Here is a 21,443-nt window from a genome sequence, read left to right on the forward strand (position 1 = left end):
ATAGAATAACATAAAGTAACCTACCCTGGTATCATTAATACAGTATGGTCTATAGAATAACATAAAGTAACCTACCCTGGTATCATTAATACAGTATGGTCTATAGAATAACATAAAGTAACCCACCCTGGTATCATTAATACAGTATGGTCTATAGAATAACATACAGTAACCTACCCTGGTATCATTAATACAGTATGGTCTATAGAATAACATAAAGTAACCTACCCTGGTATCATTAATACAGTATGGTCTATAGAATAACATAAAGTAACCTACCCTGGTATCATTAATACAGTATGGTCTATAGAATAACATAAAGTAACCTACCCTGGTATCATTAATACAGTATGGTCTATAGAATAACATAAAGTAACCTACCCTGGTATCATATTAATACAGTATGGTCTATAGAATAACATAAAGGAACCTACCCTGGTATCATTAATACAGTATGGTCTATAGAATAACATAAAGTAACCTACCCTGGTATTATTAATACAGTATGGTCTATAGAATAACAAAGTAACCTACCCTGGTATCATTAATACAGTATGGTCTATAGAATAACATAAAGTAACCTACCCTGGTATCATTAATACAGTATGGTCTATAGAATAACATAAAGTAACCTACCCTGGTATTATTAATACAGTATGGTCTATAGAATAACATAAAGTAACCTACCCTGGTATTATTAATACAGTATGGTCTATAGAATAACATACAGTAACCTACCCTGGTATCATTAATACAGTATGGTCTATAGAATAACATACAGTAACCTACCCTGGTATCATTAATACAGTATGGTCTATAGAATAACATAAAGTAACCTACCCTGGTATCATTAATACAGTATGGTCTATAGAATAACATACAGTAACCTACCCTGGTATCATTAATACAGTATGGTCTATAGAATAACATAAAGTAACCTACCCTGGTATCATTAATACAGTATGGTCTATAGAATAACATAAAGTAACCTACCCTGGTATCATATTAATACAGTATGGTCTATAGAATAACATAAAGTAACCTACCCTGGTATCATTAATACAGTATGGTCTATAGAATAACATAAAGTAACCTACCCTTGTATCATTAATACAGTATGGTCTATAGAATAACATAAAGTAACCTACCCTGGTATTATTAATACAGTATGGTCTATAGAAAAACATAAAGTAACCCACCCTGGTATCATTAATACAGTATGGTCTATAGAATAACATAAAGTAACCTACCCTGGTATCATTAATACAGTATGGTCTATAGAATAACATAAAGTAACCTACCCTGGTATCATTAATACAGTATGGTCTATAGAATAACATAAAGTAACCTACCCTGGTATCATTAATACAGTATGGTCTATAGAATAACATAAAGTAACCTACCCTGGTATCATATTAATACAGTATGGTCTATAAAATAACATAAAGTAACCTACCCTGGTATCATTAATACAGTATGGTCTATAGAATAACATACAGTAACCTACCCTGGTGTCATATTAATACAGTATGGTCTATAGAATAACATAAAGTAACCTACCCTGGTATCATATTAATACAGTATGGTCTATAAAATAACATAAAGTAACCTACCCTGGTATCATTAATACAGTATGGTCTATAGAATAACATACAGTAACCTACCCTGGTGTCATATTAATACAGTATGGTCTATAGAATAACATAAAGTAACCTACCCTGGTATCATTAATACAGTATGGTCTATAGAATAACATAAAGTAACCTACCCTGGTATCATATTAATACAGTATGGTCTATAGAATAACATAAAGTAACCTACCCTGGTATCATTAATACAGTATGGTCTATAGAATAACATAAAGTAACCCACCCTGGTATCATTAATACAGTATGGTCTATAGAATAACATAAAGTAACCTACCCTGGTATCATTAATACAGTATGGTCTATAGAATAACATAAAGTAACCCACCCTGGTATCATTAATACAGTATGGTCTATAGAATAACATAAAGTAACCTACCCTGGTATCATATTAATACAGTATGGTCTATAGAATAACATAAAGTAACCTACCCTGGTATCATTAATACAGTATGGTCTATAGAATAACATAAAGTAACCTACCCTGGTATCATTAATACAGTATGGTCTATAGAATAACATACAGTAACCTACCCTGGTATCATACAGTATGGTCTATAGAATAACATAAAGTAACCTACCCTGGTATCATTAATACAGTATGGTCTATAGAATAACATAAAGTAACCTACCCTGGTATCATTAATACAGTATGGTCTATAGAATAACATACAGTAACCTACCCTGGTATCATATTAATACAGTATGGTCTATAGAATAACATAATAACATAATTAATGTAATTGGTTCAGAGTTTGTTTTGATATTGTAACCTGCGTGTCATGATCGTATTTTGTGTAGGGGGACAAAGTAAATGTATGCATGATGCCGTGCGCAGACGGTTTGGGTTCCGTGTATGTGCTGTTATTGTGAAGTGGAAACGTCTATGAGCAACAACGGCTCAGCCGAGAAGTGGTAGGCCATACAAGCTCACAGAACGGGACCTCCAAGTGCTGAAGCGTGTACAGCATAAAAATCATCTGTCCTCGGTTGCAACACTCACTACCGAGTTCCAAACTGCCTCTGGAAGCAACGTCAGCACAATAACTGTTTGTCAGGGGCTTTGTGAAATGCGTTTCAATGGCCAAGCAGCCACACACAAGCCTAAGACCACCATGCGCAATGCCAAGCGTCGGCTAGAGTGGTGTAAAGCGCGCCGCCATTGGACTCTGGAGCAGTGGAAGCAGCCACTACTCTTGTCCCATGAATTACTCCCTTTTTGTTAACCAAGGCCTACTACAAGCTTCCAACTTACCGAACTTCATTGCTAATGTATAAAAGAATGAGCTACGAAACCTGCTCGCAGGATTGGTTAACTCTTGAGGTCCCTCTGGTCTCAACATATTTAGGTAATTCATCCATTCGTTTTAGTGCCGCCCTTAGTTGGAATAACCTACAAAATTCCTTGCATCTTGATTCAAATACATTTTTATTGGTCACATAACGTGTTTAGCAGATGTTATTGCGGGTGAGGCGAAATGACTGGCTCGCAGTCGGCATTCCAATTCATTCCAAAGGTGTTCGATTCGGTTGAGGTCAGGGCTCTGTGCAGGCCAGTCAAGTTATTCCACACCGATCTCAACAAATGTTTCCCTGGTACCACAAGGGCAGTTTAGGACTCTGGTGTTTGTTATCAGAGCACCATTGGGAATGAGACCCTGGTCTCAATTGGGAAACCTTGAATAAATAAATGTTTTTAAAAAATTAAATCAAGTTCATTATAGAATGGCCTTTAGACTACTGTATGCACATCAAGAGTTCAGTGTTCAGTCACAACAATCATAGCTGCTGAATATCTAAAGAATTCTAATAGATCTGTCATAACTGAATCCAACTGAACCTTAAACATGAAGGAATTACTCTCCTTCAAAAATACAAGGCAGGTCTGGGCCTGCGCCATAGAGATAGACAGAGGACTCATCTTTATATCTGTTGCCATTATAGCATCAAATCAAATCTCTCCCATTATAGTATAACAGCATGGGCAGCGCCATTGAGGCAATCTCCATATTGAAGTAGTAATTTTTCTTCATGATTGGCTGATCCAGATAGGACATGACTCCAACAGGGTTATCGGGATGGATCAGCCAATAAAGTTGGAAGTCCCACCCAGTTAACTATATTAAATACAACCTATATTAATAGAACCTTTTGGCGACTAGGGCCTCAATTATTCTCTATGGTCTGCACCAAGCCTGTCTGCAGGGTATATTGTGCTAGAGCGCCCTCTGGTGGCCCAACGCCCAATAAGGACTTAATGAGATATTATTCATTATTATCAGTTATAAATAGACGTTTCTCGAAGGTGGCAACTCAGCACACGAGTCTGGACAGAAATGTGCCAAGTCAATAAAGTTATGGAACAAATGTATTGTTTACTGGCGCCTGTAATGATCTACATTTGAATGGTTGTCACCAGCTGTTAGAGCGTGTGATTTGATTGGACACAAAGGCACACGTCATGTCATCCCTTTACTTATTGACCTTGAGCGAATCGATGAAGTCGGAGCGAGATTCCGCAAAGCCTGGTCTCTGCTCCACTCTGTTGGTGAAGTTCACCATAAACTTCCTTCACCGTGGAATGAGGTTTAGTCCGCTAGGGGCAGACCTTGAGTTGGAGCCTATTGGCCTACCGAAATGTGTTCTATGACTAAAAAGAAAGTAAAGGTGATAAATGTATTATATCTTAGTAGAAATGGCAATACTAACGAGGTGTCTATTCTCCATGTCAGTTTATCAGCACTTCTCTCCTGTCTGCCAGCGAGGAGGAGGAGGAGGTCTCTGTTGTTTCTTCATTTACGTCACCCCTCTTTCAATCCCTTCCTCCTTCCGTCCTGCTCTACATACAACGTCAACGGGGGACACCACGTTCAAACTGGTTTCTCATATTAACACCCACCACAATCACTTCGCCACCATAAACCTCTTTTGGAACCAGGTGAGTTGAATATCTGTTAATTGGTGACATAAAGGAAGGAAACAACAGAGCGAATAGAGTAGACCGACCGGAGAGGCGACAGTGTTTCTAGTCGAGCGTCATTTATCTCTTTCCTTTTCCCTCGGTTTGGAAATGGCTCTCAGTGTATCGCCAGTGTGTAATGTGCTTGTTTACGCGGTTGTTTCTTCATGGCGGTTAACATCGGCTTGTAAACAAAAAGCCCGTCTACGTCAGCCACTATGTAGCCAAAATGTCGTCTTTTATTTGACTTCCACATTCCATGTCCCATGCCACAAACCGATGGCGTCGTGAGGGGGGATGGAGGGAGTGTGAAAGAGACCCATAAACGAGTAGCGAGGCCACACTAGGTATCCCCATGTCAGAGCTGAGCCCTCCATGCACGAACCTATCTTTAGTAGGCCCGTCCAGAACCTGTCTTTCTTCAACTTAGTTTTCCTGTCAAGTTATCGGCCCATTTAAAGATACAGCGCGTGTTCAGAGGCTAATAATGACCAACCAATTGAAACGAGTCCCGATGTTTTTTTTTGTGCTGGTGGATACATTTGGTACGACCATGGAGGAATGGTTAGGCTACTTTGAAACGGATAATGTAGGTCTGCCAGGTCTGAGTTGGTGAGGATACGTTGTTGCAGACACTTCATTGCATCAGCATGCAATAGACTGGAGGCTGATGCTTCTTGTTCCCAATGAATGGATTTCTGACCCAATTTCTAGTCTTTTGTGAAGCATCAGCATTAGCCTCAACTACAGTTATAATCTAGTCCAGGGGAACACAGATCTGGCCCTACGAGGTCTGGACTACTGCTGCTTTTCTGTTCTACCTGATAATGAATTGCACCCACAATACAGTCAGGGGCAGATCTTTAGGCAACACAGTGATATGGATTGTTGTACTGCATTACAGGTACGCCCAATGTAATAGATCATTAATAGGAGTCAGATCTTGGTGAATAAACACTGTCGCAGGTAGTGCACTGCAGACCAGGTGCTACTGAACATCTGGTTTATGAGTTGATAGTCTGGTACTGTAGATTATAGTAATGTCATGGAGGTGGTACAGTAGATTATAGTAATGTCATGGAGGTGGTACAGTAGATTATAGTAATGTCATGGAGGTGGTACTGTAGATTATAGTAATGTCATGGAGGTGGTATAGTAGATTATAGTAATGTCATGGAGGTGGTACAGTAGATTATAGTAATGTCATGGAGGTGGTACAGTAGATTACAGTAATGTCATGGAGGTGGTACAGTAGATTATAGTAATGTCATGGAGGTGGTACAGTAGATTATAGTAATGTCATGGAGGTGGTACAGTAGATTATAGTAATGTCATGGAGGTGGTACAGTAGATTATAGTAATGTCATGGAGGTGGTACAGTAGATTATAGTAATGTCATGGAGGTGGTACTGTAGATTATAGTAATGTCATGGAGGTGGTACAGTAGATTATAGTAATGTCATGGAGGTGGTACTGTAGATTATAGTAATGTCATGGAGGTGGTACTGTAGATTATAGTAATGTCATGGAGGTGGTACAGTAGATTATAGTAATGTCATGGAGGTGGTACAGTAGATTATAGTAATGTCATGGAGGTGGTACAGTAGATTATAGTAATGTCATGGAGGTGGTACAGTAGATTATAGTAATGTCATGGAGGTGGTACAGTAGATTATAGTAATGTCATGGAGGTGGTACTGTAGATTATAGTAATGTCATGGAGGTGGTATAGTAGATTATAGTAATGTCATGGAGGTGGTACAGTAGATTATAGTAATGTCATGGAGGTGGTACAGTAGATTATAGTAATGTCATGGAGGTGGTACAGTAGATTATAGTAATGTCATGGAGGTGGTACAGTAGATTACAGTAATGTCATGGAGGTGGTACAGTAGATTATAGTAATGTTATGGAGGTGGTATAGCAGATTATAGTAATGTCATGGAGGTGGTACTGTATATTATAGTAATGTCATGGAGGTGGTACAGTAGATTATAGTAATGTCATGGAGGTGGTACTGTAGATTATAGTAATGTCATGGAGGTGGTACTGTAGATTATAGTAATGTCATGGAGGTGGTACAGTAGATTATAGTAATGTCATGGAGGTGGTACTGTAGATTATAGTAATGTCATGGAGGTGGTACAGTAGATTATAGTAATGTCATGGAGGTGGTACAGTAGATTATAGTAATGTCATGGAGGTGGTACAGTAGATTATAGTAATAGTAATGTCATGGAGGTGGTACTGTATATTATAGTAATGTCATGGAGGTGGTATAGTAGATTATAGTAATGTCATGGAGGTGGTACTGTAGATTATAGTAATGTCATGGAGGTGGTACAGTAGATTATAGTAATGTCATGGAGGTGGTACAGTAGATTATAGTAATGTCATGGAGGTGGTACAGTAGATTATAGTAATGTCATGGAGGTGGTACTGTAGATTATAGTAATGTCATGGAGGTGGTACAGTAGATTATAGTAATGTCATGGAGGTGGTACAGTAGATTATAGTAATGTCATGGAGGTGGTACAGTAGATTATAGTAATGTCATGGAGGTGGTACAGTAGATTATAGTAATGTCATGGAGGTGGTACAGTAGATTATAGTAATGTCATGGAGGTGGTACAGTAGATTATAGTAATGTCATGGAGGTGGTACAGTAGATTATAGTAATGTCATGGAGGTGGTACAGTAGATTATAGTAATGTCATGGAGGTGGTACAGTAGATTATAGTAATGTCATGGAGGTGGTACTGTAGATTATAGTAATAGTAATGTCATGGAGGTGGTACAGTAGATTATAGTAATGTCATGGAGGTGGTACTGTAGATTATAGTAATGTCATGGAGGTGGTACAGTAGATTATAGTAATGTCATGGAGGTGGTACAGTAGATTATAGTAATGTCATGGAGGTGGTACTGTAGATTATAGTAATGTCATGGAGGTGGTACTGTAGATTATAGTAATGTCATGGAGGTGGTACTGTAGATTATAGTAATGTCATGGAGGTGGTACTGTAGATTATAGTAATGTCATGGAGGTGGTATAGTAGATTATAGTAATGTCATGGAGGTGGTACTGTAGATTATAGTAATGTCATGGAGGTGGTACTGTAGATTATAGTAATGTCATGGAGGTGGTACTGTAGATTATAGTAATGTCATGGAGATGGTACAGTAGATTATAGTAATGTCATGGAGGTGGTACAGTAGATTATAGTAATGTCATGGAGGTGGTACAGTAGATTATAGTAATGTCATGGAGGTGGTACAGTAGATTATAGTAATGTCATGGAGGTGGTACAGTAGATTATAGTAATGTCATGGAGGTGGTACAGTAGATTATAGTAATGTCATGGAGGTGGTACAGTAGATTATAGTAATGTCATGGAGGTGGTACTGTAGATTATAGTAATGTCATGGAGGTGGTACTGTAGATTATAGTAATGTCATGGAGGTGGTACTGTAGATTATAGTAATGTCATGGAGGTGGTACAGTAGATTATAGTAATGTCATGGAGGTGGTACTGTAGATTATAGTAATGTCATGGAGGTGGTACTGTAGATTATAGTAATGTCATGGAGGTGGTATAGTAGATTATAGTAATGTCATGGAGGTGGTACAGTAGATTATAGTAATGTCATGGAGGTGGTACAGTAGATTATAGTAATGTCATGGAGGTGGTACAGTAGATTATAGTAATGTCATGGAGGTGGTACAGTAGATTATAGTAATGTCATGGAGGTGGTACAGTAGATTATAGTAATGTCATGGAGGTGGTACAGTAGATTATAGTAATGTCATGGAGGTGGTACAGTAGATTATAGTAATGTCATGGAGGTGGTACTGTAGATTATAGTAATGTCATGGAGGTGGTACAGTAGATTATAGTAATGTCATGGAGGTGGTACAGTAGATTATAGTAATGTCATGGAGGTGGTACTGTAGATTATAGTAATGTCATGGAGGTGGTACAGTAGATTATAGTAATGTCATGGAGGTGGTACAGTAGATTATAGTAATGTCATGGAGGTGGTACAGTAGATTATAGTAATGTCATGGAGGTGGTACTGTAGATTATAGTAATGTCATGGAGATGGTCTGTAGATTATAGTAATGTCATGGAGGTGGTATAGTAGATTATAGTAATGTCATGGAGGTGGTACTGTAGATTATAGTAATGTCATGGAGGTGGTACAGTAGATTATAGTAATGTCATGGAGGTGGTACAGTAGATTATAGTAATGTCATGGAGGTGGTACAGTAGATTATAGTAATGTCATGGAGGTGGTACTGTAGATTATAGTAATGTCATGGAGGTGGTACAGTAGATTATAGTAATGTTAGGTGGTAGTAGATTATAGTAATGTCATGGAGGTGGTACAGTAGATTATAGTAATGTCATGGAGGTGGTACTGTAGATTATAGTAATGTCATGGAGGTGGTACTGTAGATTATAGTAATGTCATGGAGGTGGTACTGTAGATTATAGTAATGTCATGGAGGTGGTACTGTAGATTATAGTAATGTCATGGAGGTGGTACTGTAGATTATAGTAATGTCATGGAGGTGGTACTGTAGATTATAGTAATAGTAATGTCATGGAGGTGGTACAGTAGATTATAGTAATGTCATGGAGGTGGTACTGTAGATTATAGTAATGTCATGGAGGTGGTACTGTAGATTATAGTAATGTCATGGAGGTGGTACAGTAGATTATAGTAATAGTAATGTCATGGAGGTGGTACAGTAGATTATAGTAATGTCATGGAGGTGGTACTGTAGATTATAGTAATGTCATGGAGGTGGTACAGTAGATTATAGTAATGTCATGGAGGTGGTACAGTAGATTATAGTAATGTCATGGAGGTGGTACAGTAGATTATAGTAATGTCATGGAGGTGGTACAGTAGATTATAGTAATGTCATGGAGGTGGTACAGTAGATTATAGTAATGTCATGGAGGTGGTACTGTAGATTATAGTAATGTCATGGAGGTGGTACAGTAGATTATAGTAATAGTAATGTCATGGAGGTGGTACAGTAGATTATAGTAATGTCATGGAGGTGGTACAGTAGATTATAGTAATGTCATGGAGGTGGTACTGTAGATTATAGTAATGTCATGGAGGTGGTACTGTAGATTATAGTAATGTCATGGAGGTGGTACAGTAGATTATAGTAATGTCATGGAGGTGGTACAGTAGATTATAGTAATGTCATGGAGGTGGTACAGTAGATTATAGTAATGTCATGGAGGTGGTACAGTAGATTATAGTAATGTCATGGAGGTGGTACAGTAGATTATAGTAATGTCATGGAGGTGGTACAGTAGATTATAGTAATGTCATGGAGGTGGTACAGTAGATTATAGTAATGTCATGGAGGTGGTACTGTAGATTATAGTAATAGTAATGTCATGGAGGTGGTACAGTAGATTATAGTAATGTCATGGAGGTGGTACAGTAGATTATAGTAATGTCATGGAGGTGGTACAGTAGATTATAGTAATGTCATGGAGGTGGTACTGTAGATTATAGTAATGTCATGGAGATGGTACAGTAGATTATAGTAATGTCATGGAGGTGGTACAGTAGATTATAGTAATGTCATGGAGGTGGTACTGTAGATTATAGTAATAGTAATGTCATGGAGATGGTATAGTAGTTTATAGTAATAGTAATGTCATGGGGGTGGTATAGTAGTTTATAGTAATAGTAATGTCATGGAGGTGGTATAGTGTATTATAGTAATAGTAATGTCATGGAGGTGGTATTGTAGATTATAGTAATGTCATGGAGGTGGTACAGTAGATTATAGTAATGTCATGGAGGTGGTACAGTAGATTATAGTAATGTCATGGAGGTGGTACAGTAGATTATAGTAATAGTAATGTCATGGAGATGGTACAGTAGATTATAGTAATGTCATGGAGGTGGTACAGTAGATTATAGTAATGTCATGGAGGTGGTACAGTAGATTATAGTAATGTCATGGAGGTGGTACTGTAGATTATAGTAATGTCATGGAGGTGGTACAGTAGATTATAGTAATGTCATGGAGGTGGTACAGTAGATTATAGTAATGTCATGGAGGTGGTACTGTAGATTATAGTAATGTCATGGAGGTGGTACTGTAGATTATAGCAACGTAATGTCATGGAGGTGGTACTGTAGATTATAGTAATGTCATGGAGGTGGTACAGTAGATTATAGTAATGTCATGGAGGTGGTACAGTAGATTATAGTAATGTCATGGAGGTGGTACAGTAGATTATAGTAATAGTAATGTCATGGAGGTGGTAGTAGATTATAGTAATGTCATGGAGGTGGTACAGTAGATTATAGTAATGTCATGGAGGTGGTACTGTAGATTATAGTCATAGTAATGTCATGGAGGTGGTACAGTAGATTACAGTATAGTAATGTCATGGAGGTGGTACAGTAGATTATAGTAATGTCATGGAGGTGGTACAGTAGATTATAGTAATGTCATGGAGGTGGTACAGTAGATTATAGTAATGTCATGGAGGTGGTACAGTAGATTATAGTAATGTCATGGAGGTGGTATAGTAGATTATAGTAATGTCATGGAGGTGGTACAGTAGATTATAGTAATGTCATGGAGGTGGTACAGTAGATTATAGTAATGTCATGTAATGTCATGAAGGTGGTACAGTAGATTATAGTAATGTCATGGAGGTGGTACAGTAGATTATAGTAATGTCATGGAGGTGGTACAGTAGATTATAGTAATGTCATGGAGGTGGTACAGTAGATTATAGTAATGTCATGGAGGTGGTACTAGTAGATTATAGTAATGTCATGGAGGTGGTACTGTAGATTATAGTAATGTCATGGAGGTGGTACTGTAGTAGTAATGTTGGAGGTGGTACAGTAGATTATAGTAATGTCATGGAGGTGGTACAGTAGATTATAGTAATGTCATGGAGGTGGTACTGTAGATTATAGTAATGTCATGGAGGTGGTACAGTAGATTATAGTAATGTCATGGAGGTGGTAGGTGGTAGATTATAGTAATGTCATGGAGGTGGTACTGTAGATTATAGTAATGTCATGGAGTGGTACTGTAGATTATAGTAATGTCATGGAGGTGGTACAGTAGATTATAGTAATGTCATGGAGGTGGTACAGTAGATTATAGTAATGTCATGGAGGTGGTACAGTAGATTATAGTAATGTCATGGAGGTGGTACAGTAGATTATAGTAATGTCATGGAGGTGGTACAGTAGATTATAGTAATGTCATGGAGGTGGTACAGTAGATTATAGTAATGTCATGGAGATAGATTATAGTAATGTCATGGAGGTGGTACTGTAGATTATAGTAATGTCATGGAGGTGGTACAGTAGATTATAGTAATGTCATGGAGGTGGTACAGTAGATTATAGTAATGTCATGGAGGTGGTACAGTAGATTATAGTAATGTCATGGAGGTGGTACTGTAGATTATAGTAATGTCATGGAGGTGGTACAGTAGATTATAGTAATGTCATGGAGGTGGTACAGTAGATTATAGTAATGTCATGGAGATTATAGTAATGTCATGGAGGTGGTACTGTAGATTATAGTAATGTCATGGAGGTGGTACAGTAGATTATAGTAATGTCATGGAGGTGGTACAGTAGATTATAGTAATGTCATGGAGGTGGTACAGTAGATTATAGTAATGTCATGGAGGTGGTACAGTAGATTATAGTAATGTCATGGAGGTGGTACAGTAGATTATAGTAATGTCATGGAGGTGGTACAGTAGATTATAGTAATGTCATGGAGGTGGTACAGTAGATTATAGTAATGTCATGGAGGTGGTACAGTAGATTATAGTAATGTCATGGAGGTGGTACAGTAGATTATAGTAATGTCATGGAGGTGGTACAGTAGATTATAGTAATGTCATGGAGGTGGTACAGTAGATTTATAGTCATGGAATGTCATGGAGGTGGTGCAGTAGATTATAGTAATGTCATGGAGGTGGTACAGTAGATTATAGTAATGTCATGGAGGTGGTACAGTAGATTATAGTAATGTCATGGAGGTGGTACAGTAGATTATAGTAATGTCATGGAGGTGGTACAGTAGATTATAGTAATGTCATGGAGGTGGTACAGTAGATTATAGTAATGTCATGGAGGTGGTACAGTAGATTATAGTAATGTCATGGAGGTGGTACAGTAGATTATAGTAATGTCATGGAGGTGGTACAGTAGATTACAGTAATGTCATGGAGGTGGTACAGTAGATTATAGTAATGTCATGGAGGTGGTACTGTAGATTATAGTAATGTCATGGAGGTGGTACAGTAGATTATAGTAATGTCATGGAGGTGGTACAGTAGATTATAGTAATGTCATGGAGGTGGTACAGTAGATTATAGTAATGTTGTGGAGGTGGTACAGTAGATTATAGTAATGTCATGGAGGTGGTACAGTAGATTATAGTAATGTCATGGAGGTGGTACAGTAGATTATAGTAATGTCATGGATAGTAATGTCATGGAGGTACAGTAGATTATAGTAATGTCATGGAGGTGGTACAGTAGATTATAGTAATGTCATGGAGGTGGTACTGTAGATTATAGTAATGTCATGGAGGTGGTACAGTAGATTATAGTAATGTCATGGAGGTGGTACAGTAGATTATAGTAATGTCATGGAGGTGGTACAGTAGATTATAGTAATGTCATGGAGGTGGTAGTAATGTCAGACAGTAGATTATAGTAATGTCATGGAGGTGGTACAGTAGATTATAGTAATGTCATGGAGGTGGTACTGTAGATTATAGTAATGTCATGGAGGTGGTACAGTAGATTATAGTAATGTCATGGAGGTGGTACAGTAGATTATAGTAATGTCATGGAGGTGGTACAGTAGATTATAGTAATGTCATGGAGGTGGTACTGTAGATTATAGTAATGTCATGGAGGTGGTACTGTAGATTATAGTAATGTCATGGAGGTGGTACTGTAGATTATAGTAATGTCATGGAGGTGGTACAGTAGATTATAGTAATGTCATGGAGGTGGTACAGTAGATTATAGTAATGTCATGGAGGTGGTACTGTAGATTATAGTAATGTCATGGAGGTGGTACTGTAGATTATAGTAATGTCATGGAGGTGGTACAGTAGATTATAGTAATGTCATGGAGGTGGTACTGTAGATTATAGTAATGTCATGGGGGTGGTACTGTAGATTATAGTAATGTCATGGAGGTGGTACAGTAGATTACAGTAATGTCATGGGGGTGGTATTACATTTACATTTAAGTCATTTAGCAGACGCTCTTATCCAGAGCGACTTACAAATTGGTGCATACACCTTATGACATCCAGTGGAACAGCCACTTGCATCTAAATCTTTTTTTGGAGGGGAGTAGATTACTAGTAATGTCATATCCTAGGTATTCCTTGTAGATGGGGTTTCAGGTGTCTCCGGAAGGTGGTGATTGACTCCGCTGTCCTGGCGTCGTGAGGGAGTTTAATGTACTTCCTCAGTGGTATAGTAGTTTATAGTAATAGTAATGTCATGGAGGTGGTACTGTAGAGGGATATTAATTGTTCCACCATTGGGGGGCCAGAGCAGCGAACAGTTTTGACTGGGCTGAGCGGGAACTGTACTTCCTCAGTGGTATAGTAGTTTATAGTAATAGTAATGTCATGGAGGTGGTACTGTAGATTATATTAATGTCATGGGGGTGGTATAGCAGATTATAGTAATGTCATGGAGGTGGTACAGTAGATTATAGTAATGTCTATTTTTATCATTGTACCATTCGGCCTTCAGGAAAAAGCATAGCACAATTACAGCAGGCATGAATGTTTTAAATGATATCACTGAAGCCCTTGACAAAAAACAGCACTGTGGCTTTTGATACTGTTGATCATGCTATACTGAGACAGAGATTGTCGAGAGTAGGTCTTTCGGAGCATGCAGTTGCATTGTTTGCTAACTATCTGTCTGATAGAACTCAGTGCACTCTGTTTGATGGGCTCATTTCTGTCTGCAGTGGTGTGCCCCAGGGCTGTGTACTTGATCCCATTTTATTCACTATTTATATTAATCATTTAGACAAAAATGTGCAAAATGCACAACTTCACTTTTATGCTGATGATACTGTTATTTATTGTTGTGCCTCGTCTCTCACAAAAGCTTTCCAGAACTTGCAAACTGCTTTTTATACTGTTCAACATACCTTTCAATTAAAGCTTATCCTCAATACTGACAACACTAAACTACAGGTGGTTTCTAAAGCAAGAAATAGACCTCTGAACCTTTCACCTATTACTACCTGTCAGGGCAAGGAGATTGAGACTAACCTCATATAAATATCTTGGATACTACATGTCAGGGCAAGGAGATTGAGACTAACCTCATATAAATATCTTGGCATTTTAATTGATGAAGGCCTCTCTTTTAAATTGCACATTCAAGAACTTACAAAAAAAAATTAAACTGAAGTTGGGATTTTATTTTAGGAATAAGGCCTGTTTTTCTTTTGAAGCCAGAAGGAGGCTAGTATCAGCTACATTTATGCCTTTACTAGACTATGGGGATATTTTATATATGAATGCTTCCGCTCAGTGTTTGGTATCAATTGACACCCTTTACCATGGCACATTGAGATTTATTTTAAACAGCAAAACCCTTACGCACCACTGCACTTTATATACAATGGTTGGCTGGCCTTCTCTAGTCACTCGTAGGCTCAGTGACTGGTATACTTTTTTTATAAAGCCATTTTGGGTTTACTACCTTTTTATTTGGCCATTTTTATTGTTTAGAAAAGGGCTTTTATGTACTCTATGTCATCGGCTTGTAACACCTTTACATAATATTTTTAAACTGGAAGAACTTGTCCCGATTGGTGTTTTCTCCCCACCTTTTATTTAACCAGATAGGCCAGTTGAGAACATGTTCTCATTTACAAAATGACCTGGCCAAGATAAAGCAAAGCAGTGTGACACTGCTTTGTGATGCCGGTGATGTCTGGTGAGGACCTGCCTTTACAGCAGGCCTAACAAACCCTCGGACCAGCCTCGCTCAGCCTATCGCGGACAGTCTGAGCACTGATGGAGGGATTGTGTGTTCCTGGTGTAAATCGGGCAGTTGTTGCCATCCTGTACCTGTCCCGCAGGTGTGCTGTTCGGATGTACTGATCCTGTGCAGGTGTTGTTGCACGTTGTCTGCCACTGCGAGGATGATCAGCTGTCCGTCCTGTCTCCCTGTAGCGCTGTCTTAGGCGTCTCACAGTACGGACATTGAAATTTAATGCCCTGGCCACATCTGCAGTCCTCATGCCTTCTTGCAGCATGCCCAAGGCACGTTCACGCAGATGAGCAGGGACCCTGGGCATCTTTCTTTTGGTGTTTTTCAGAGTCAGTAGAAAGGCCTCTTTATTGTCCTAAGTTTTCATAACTGTGACCTTAATTGCCTGTAAGCTGTTAGTGTCTTAACGACCGTTCCACAGGTGCATGTTCATTCATTGCTTATGGTTCATTGAACAAGCATGGGTAACAGTGTTATTTTTTTGACTCAGTTTAGTACCAACCATCAAACCACAACTCTTAACTAGGCTTGGGCGGTATCCAGATTGTCCTACCTTCATACCCACCTTGTGCCATACCAGGATATTCGGTAATACCGGCACTGAACCCAAGGGGCGTTATTGTAATCCGAAGGTCAGCAATGCTAACAAGTACACGTAAAATCCCATAGAGCATGCTAACTAAAAGCTAATGAGCACATTGCAAACATTTTATACAGTCTCTGACCTAAAGTATTCACAAGACAGACATCCCAGCTCATAAAGTTATACAAGGAACTCAAAAATGCTACTCAGTTTGCTGGACACAGTAAACTAATATTAGACGGCAATGCTCTTGATCCAGGAGGGGATTCCCTGCTGTTATCAAGTAAAACTTGATTTTGGAAGAAGCTAACCACTTAGCTAGATAGCGAACTAGCTACTAAATTAGAGCAAAGCATTAAATGCAGAGCAATTATCACATTTTAGACAGTTAGTTGGTTATGATATCTAGCTGGCAAACATTTAGTTGTGAATTCCAGATCACCTGGCACGAGCTGCACAACAGTGAGTGACTCACAAGGCTCCGGTCTCTCATTGTTGTGTGCTTGTAAACAAATATCACGTGACTGAGGACGACCAGTAAGGTTCATTAATGAAACATTGTGACAGGTGACATTAAGAACGTGGTCTTCTTTATCTCCTGCCCTATTGCACAAGTTCACTTCAGGCATTTACTTAAAATATCTACAAATATTACCATTTGTTTTAAAAAACTTAAAAGAAATAGTTTCAACGGTATTTAAAAACCATCCCATGGCTATTTCCAAATACCTTGGTATACGTTGTACTAGTACTAACAACAAACCACAACTCTAAACTGGTACCAATCTAGCCTCGTTGGTATACGGTGTACTAGTACTAACCTACAAACCACAACTCTAAACTGGTACCAATCTAGCCTCGTTGGTATACGGTGTACTAGTACTAACCTACAAACCACAACTCTAAACTGGTACCAATCTAGCCTCGTTGGTATACGGTGTACTAGTACTAACAACAAACCACAACTCTAAACTGGTACCAATCTAGCCTCGTTGCCAGTCTGTTTAGCTCAAATTAATGTTATGTGTCAAAGACACTGGTCTTTCTTCAAAATTACCATTAATGAACTTGAGGAGAACAGAAGATTTGATCCTGATTGGATAACCCCCACAGCTATCCTCCAATCAAAGGTTATGCAAATATTTGAACATGTGTTTTTCTCCACAGATTGTGTTCGTGTCCGGTTGCTGAGTGACTGTATTTGGTTTGTCCGCACGAAACCAGTCTGTCTGTTGCTAGCTCACATCAAATTTCTCTATCTATATATAATGAACAAAAATATAAACACAACATGCTATAATTTCAAAGATTTTACTGAGTTACATTTTGTAAAATGTTACATGAACTGTATTAGGCCCGAATCTCTGGATTTCACATGACTGGGAATACCGACTGCATTAACATCTGCTAACCATGAGTATGTTACAAATAAGATTTGATTTGATATGCATCTGTTGGCCACAGATACCTTGTTATTTTTTAAAGGTAGGGTCATGGATCAGAAAACCAGTCAGTATCTAGTGTGGCCACCATTTGCCTCATGCAGCGCGACACATCTCTTTCACATAGAGTTGATAAGGCTGTTAATTGTGACCTGTGGAATGTTATGCCACTCCTCTTCAATGGCTGTGTGAAGTTGCTGGATATTGGCAGGAACTGGAACATGCTGCCCTACACAGCGACCCACAGCATCCCAAACATGCTTAATGGGTGACATGTCTGGTGTGTATGAAGGCCATGGAAGAACTGGGACATTTTCAGCTTGACAGGACAAACAGGCTGTGCATTATCATGCTGAACCATGAGGTGATGGACTGGACAGGACAAACAGGCTGTGCATTATCATACAGAAACATGAGGTGATGGACTGGACAGGACAAACAGGCTGTACATTATCATGCTGAAACATGAGGTGATGGACAGGACAAACAGGCTGTACATTATCATGCTGAAACATGAGGTGATGGACTGGACTAGAGGTCGACCGATTAATCGGAATGGCCGATTAATTAGGGCCTATTTCAAGTTTTCATAACAATCGGAAATCGGTATTTTTGGGTGACGATTTTTTTTTTTTTTTTACATGTAATTTCTTTACACCTTTTATTGAATCTTTATTTAACCAGGCAAGTCAGTTAAGAACACATTCTTATTTTCAATGACGGTCTAGAAACGGTGGGTTAACTGCCTCGTTCAGGGGCAGAACAACAGATTTTCACCTTGTCAGCTCGGGGGATCCAATCTTGCAACCTTACAGTTAACTAGTCCAACGCAATAACGACCTGCCTCTCTCTCGTTGCACTCCACAAGGAGACTGCCTGTTACGCGAATGCAGTAAGCCAAGGTAAGTTGCTAGCTAGCATTAAACTTATCTTATAAAAACAATCAATCATAATCACTAGTTAACTACACATGGTTGATGATATTACTAGATATTATCTAGCGTGTCCTGCGCTGCATATAATCTGACTGAGTTTACAAGTATCTAAGCATCTGACTGAGCGGTGGTAGGCAGAAGCAGGTGCGTAAACATTCATTCAAACAGCACTGTCGTGCGTTTTGCCAGCAGCTCTTCATTGTGTGTCAAGCATTGCGCTGTTTATGACTTCAAGCCTATCAACTCCCGAGATGAGGCTGGTGTAACCGAAGTGAAATGGCTAGCTAGTTAGCGCGCGCTAATAGCCTTTCAAACTTCACTCGCTCTGAACCTTGGAGTGGTTGTTTCCTTTGCTCAGCATGGGTAACACTGCTTCGTTGCTGATTCGAGCCCAGGGAGGAGCGAGGAGAGGGGCGGAAGCTATACTGTTACACTGGCAATACTAAAGTGACTATAAGAACATCCAATAGTCAAAGGTTAATGAAATACAAATGGTACAGAGAGAAATAGTCCTATAATTCCTATAGTAACTACAACCTAAAACTTCTTACCTGGGAATATTCAAGACTCATGTTAAAAGGAACCACCAGCTTTCATATGTTCTCATGTTCTGAGCTAGGAACTGAAACGTTAGTTTCTTAAATAGCACATATTGCACTTTTACTTTCTTCTCCAACACTTTGTTTTTGCATTATTTAAACCAAATTGAACATGTTTCATTATTTAATTGAGGCTAAATTGATTTTATCAATGCATTATATTAAGTAAAAATAAGTGTTCATTCAGTATTGTTGTAATTGTCATTATTACAAATACTTATTTTTTTTAATCGGCCGATTAATCGGTATCAGCTTTTTTGGTCCTCCAATAATCGGTATCGGTATTGGCGTTGAAAAATCATAATCAGTCGACCTCTAGACTGGACAGGACAAACAAGCTGTCATTATTACAAATGACTTCTTTTTGATGGAAAGGATAAGGTGATGAAACATGAGGTGATGGATTGGCGTTGAAAATGCTGTACATTATCATACTGAAACATGAGGTGATGGACAGGACAAACATGCTGTACATTATCATACTGAAACATGAGGTGATGGACAGGACAAACAAGCTGTACATTATCATACTGAAACATGAGGTGATGGACAGGACAAACAAGCTGTACATTATCATACTGAAACATGAGGTGATGGACAGGACAAACAAGCTGTACATTATCATACTGAAACATGAGGTGATGGACAGGACAAACAAGCTGTACATTATCATACTGAAACATGAGGTGATGGACAGGACGAACATGCTGTACATTATCATACTGAAACATGAGGTGATGGACTGGACAGGACAAACAAGCTGTACATTATCATACTGAAACATGAGGTGATGGACAGGACAAACAAGCTGTACATTATCATACTGAAACATGAGGTGATGGACTGGACAGACAGGCTGTGCATTATGCTGAAACATGAGGTGATGGACTGGACAGGACAAACAGGCTGTACATTATCATACTGAAACATGAGGTGATGGACTGGACAGGACAAACAAGCTGTGCATTATCATACTGAAACATGAGGTGATGGACAGGACAAACAAGCTGTACATTATCATACTGAAACATGAGGTGATGGACAGGACAGGACAAACAGGCTGTACATTATCATACTGAAACATGAGGTGATGGACTGGACAGGACAAACAGGCTGTACATTATCATACTGAAACATGAGGTGATGGACTGGACAGGACAAACAGGCTGTACATTATCATACTGAAACATGAGGTGATGGACAGGACAGGACAAACATGCTGTACATTATCATACTGAAACATGAGGTGATGGACAGGACAAACAGGCTGTACATTATCATACTGAAACATGAGGTGATGGACTGGACAGGACAAACATGCTGTACATTATCATACTGAAACATGAGGTGATGGACAGGACAAACATGCTGTACATTATCATACTGAAACATGAGGTGATGGACAGGACAAACAGGCTGTACATTATCATACTGAAACATGAGGTGATGGACTGGACAGGACAAACAGGCTGTACATTATCATACTGAAACATGAGGTGATGGACAGGACGAACATGCTGTACATTATCATACTGAAACATGAGGTGATGGACAGGACAAACAGGCTGTACATTATCATACTGAAACATGAGGTGATGGACAGGACAGGACAAACAGGCTGTACATTATCATACTGAAACATGAGGTGATGGACTGGACAGGACAAACAGGCTGTACATTATCATACTGAAACATGAGGTGATGGACTGGACAGACAGGCTGTACATTATCATACTGAAACATGAGGTGATGGACTGGACAGGGCTGTACATTATCATGCTGAAACATGAGGTGATGGACTGGACAGGACAAACAGGCTGTACATTATCATGCTGAAACATGAGGTGATGGACTGGACAGGACAAACAGGCTGTACATTATCATGCTGAAACATGAGGTGATGGACAGGACAAACATGCTGTACATTATCATGCTGAAACATGAGGTGATGGACTGGACAGGACAAACAGGCTGTACATTTTCATGCTGAAACATGAGGTGATGGACTGGACAGGACAAACAGGCTGTACATTATCATACTGAAACATGAGGTGATGGACTGGACAGGACAAACAGGCTGTACATTTTCATGCTGAAACATGAGGTGATGGACTGGACAGGACAAACAGGCTGTACATTATCATACTGAAACATGAGGTGATCGTGGCGGATGAATATCACGACAATGGGCCTCAGGATCTCGT

At 38.9% G+C, this 21,443-nt stretch overlaps 2 long non-coding RNA genes across 9 annotated transcripts; both read left to right on the forward strand.

Moving 5' to 3' along the window:
* The first annotated feature begins 4,154 nt into the window (after window positions 1-4,154).
* Window positions 4,155-13,965, forward strand: LOC127929360 (uncharacterized). Of its 8 annotated transcripts, XR_008134658.1 has the most exons (4): window positions 4,155-8,228; window positions 9,354-9,807; window positions 10,166-10,197; window positions 13,847-13,965. It is a non-coding gene; the product is annotated as an uncharacterized LOC127929360 (long non-coding RNA). The 8 variants fall into 8 exon arrangements; XR_008134662.1 differs by lacking the exon at window positions 9,354-9,807 and having other exon boundaries at window positions 4,155-8,132; XR_008134663.1 differs by lacking the exons at window positions 9,354-9,807; window positions 10,166-10,197 and adding an exon at window positions 10,516-10,547 and having other exon boundaries at window positions 4,155-8,132.
* A 5,849-nt stretch (window positions 13,966-19,814) lies between these two features.
* Window positions 19,815-20,771, forward strand: LOC127929361 (uncharacterized). Its single transcript, XR_008134664.1, has 3 exons — window positions 19,815-19,973; window positions 20,274-20,326; window positions 20,736-20,771. It is a non-coding gene; the product is annotated as an uncharacterized LOC127929361 (long non-coding RNA).
* The last annotated feature ends 672 nt before the right edge of the window (window positions 20,772-21,443 follow it).

This window comes from Oncorhynchus keta, unplaced genomic scaffold, assembly GCF_023373465.1.
Source record: "Oncorhynchus keta strain PuntledgeMale-10-30-2019 unplaced genomic scaffold, Oket_V2 Un_scaffold_6846_pilon_pilon, whole genome shotgun sequence".
Classification (NCBI taxonomy): Eukaryota; Metazoa; Chordata; class Actinopteri; order Salmoniformes; family Salmonidae; genus Oncorhynchus; species Oncorhynchus keta.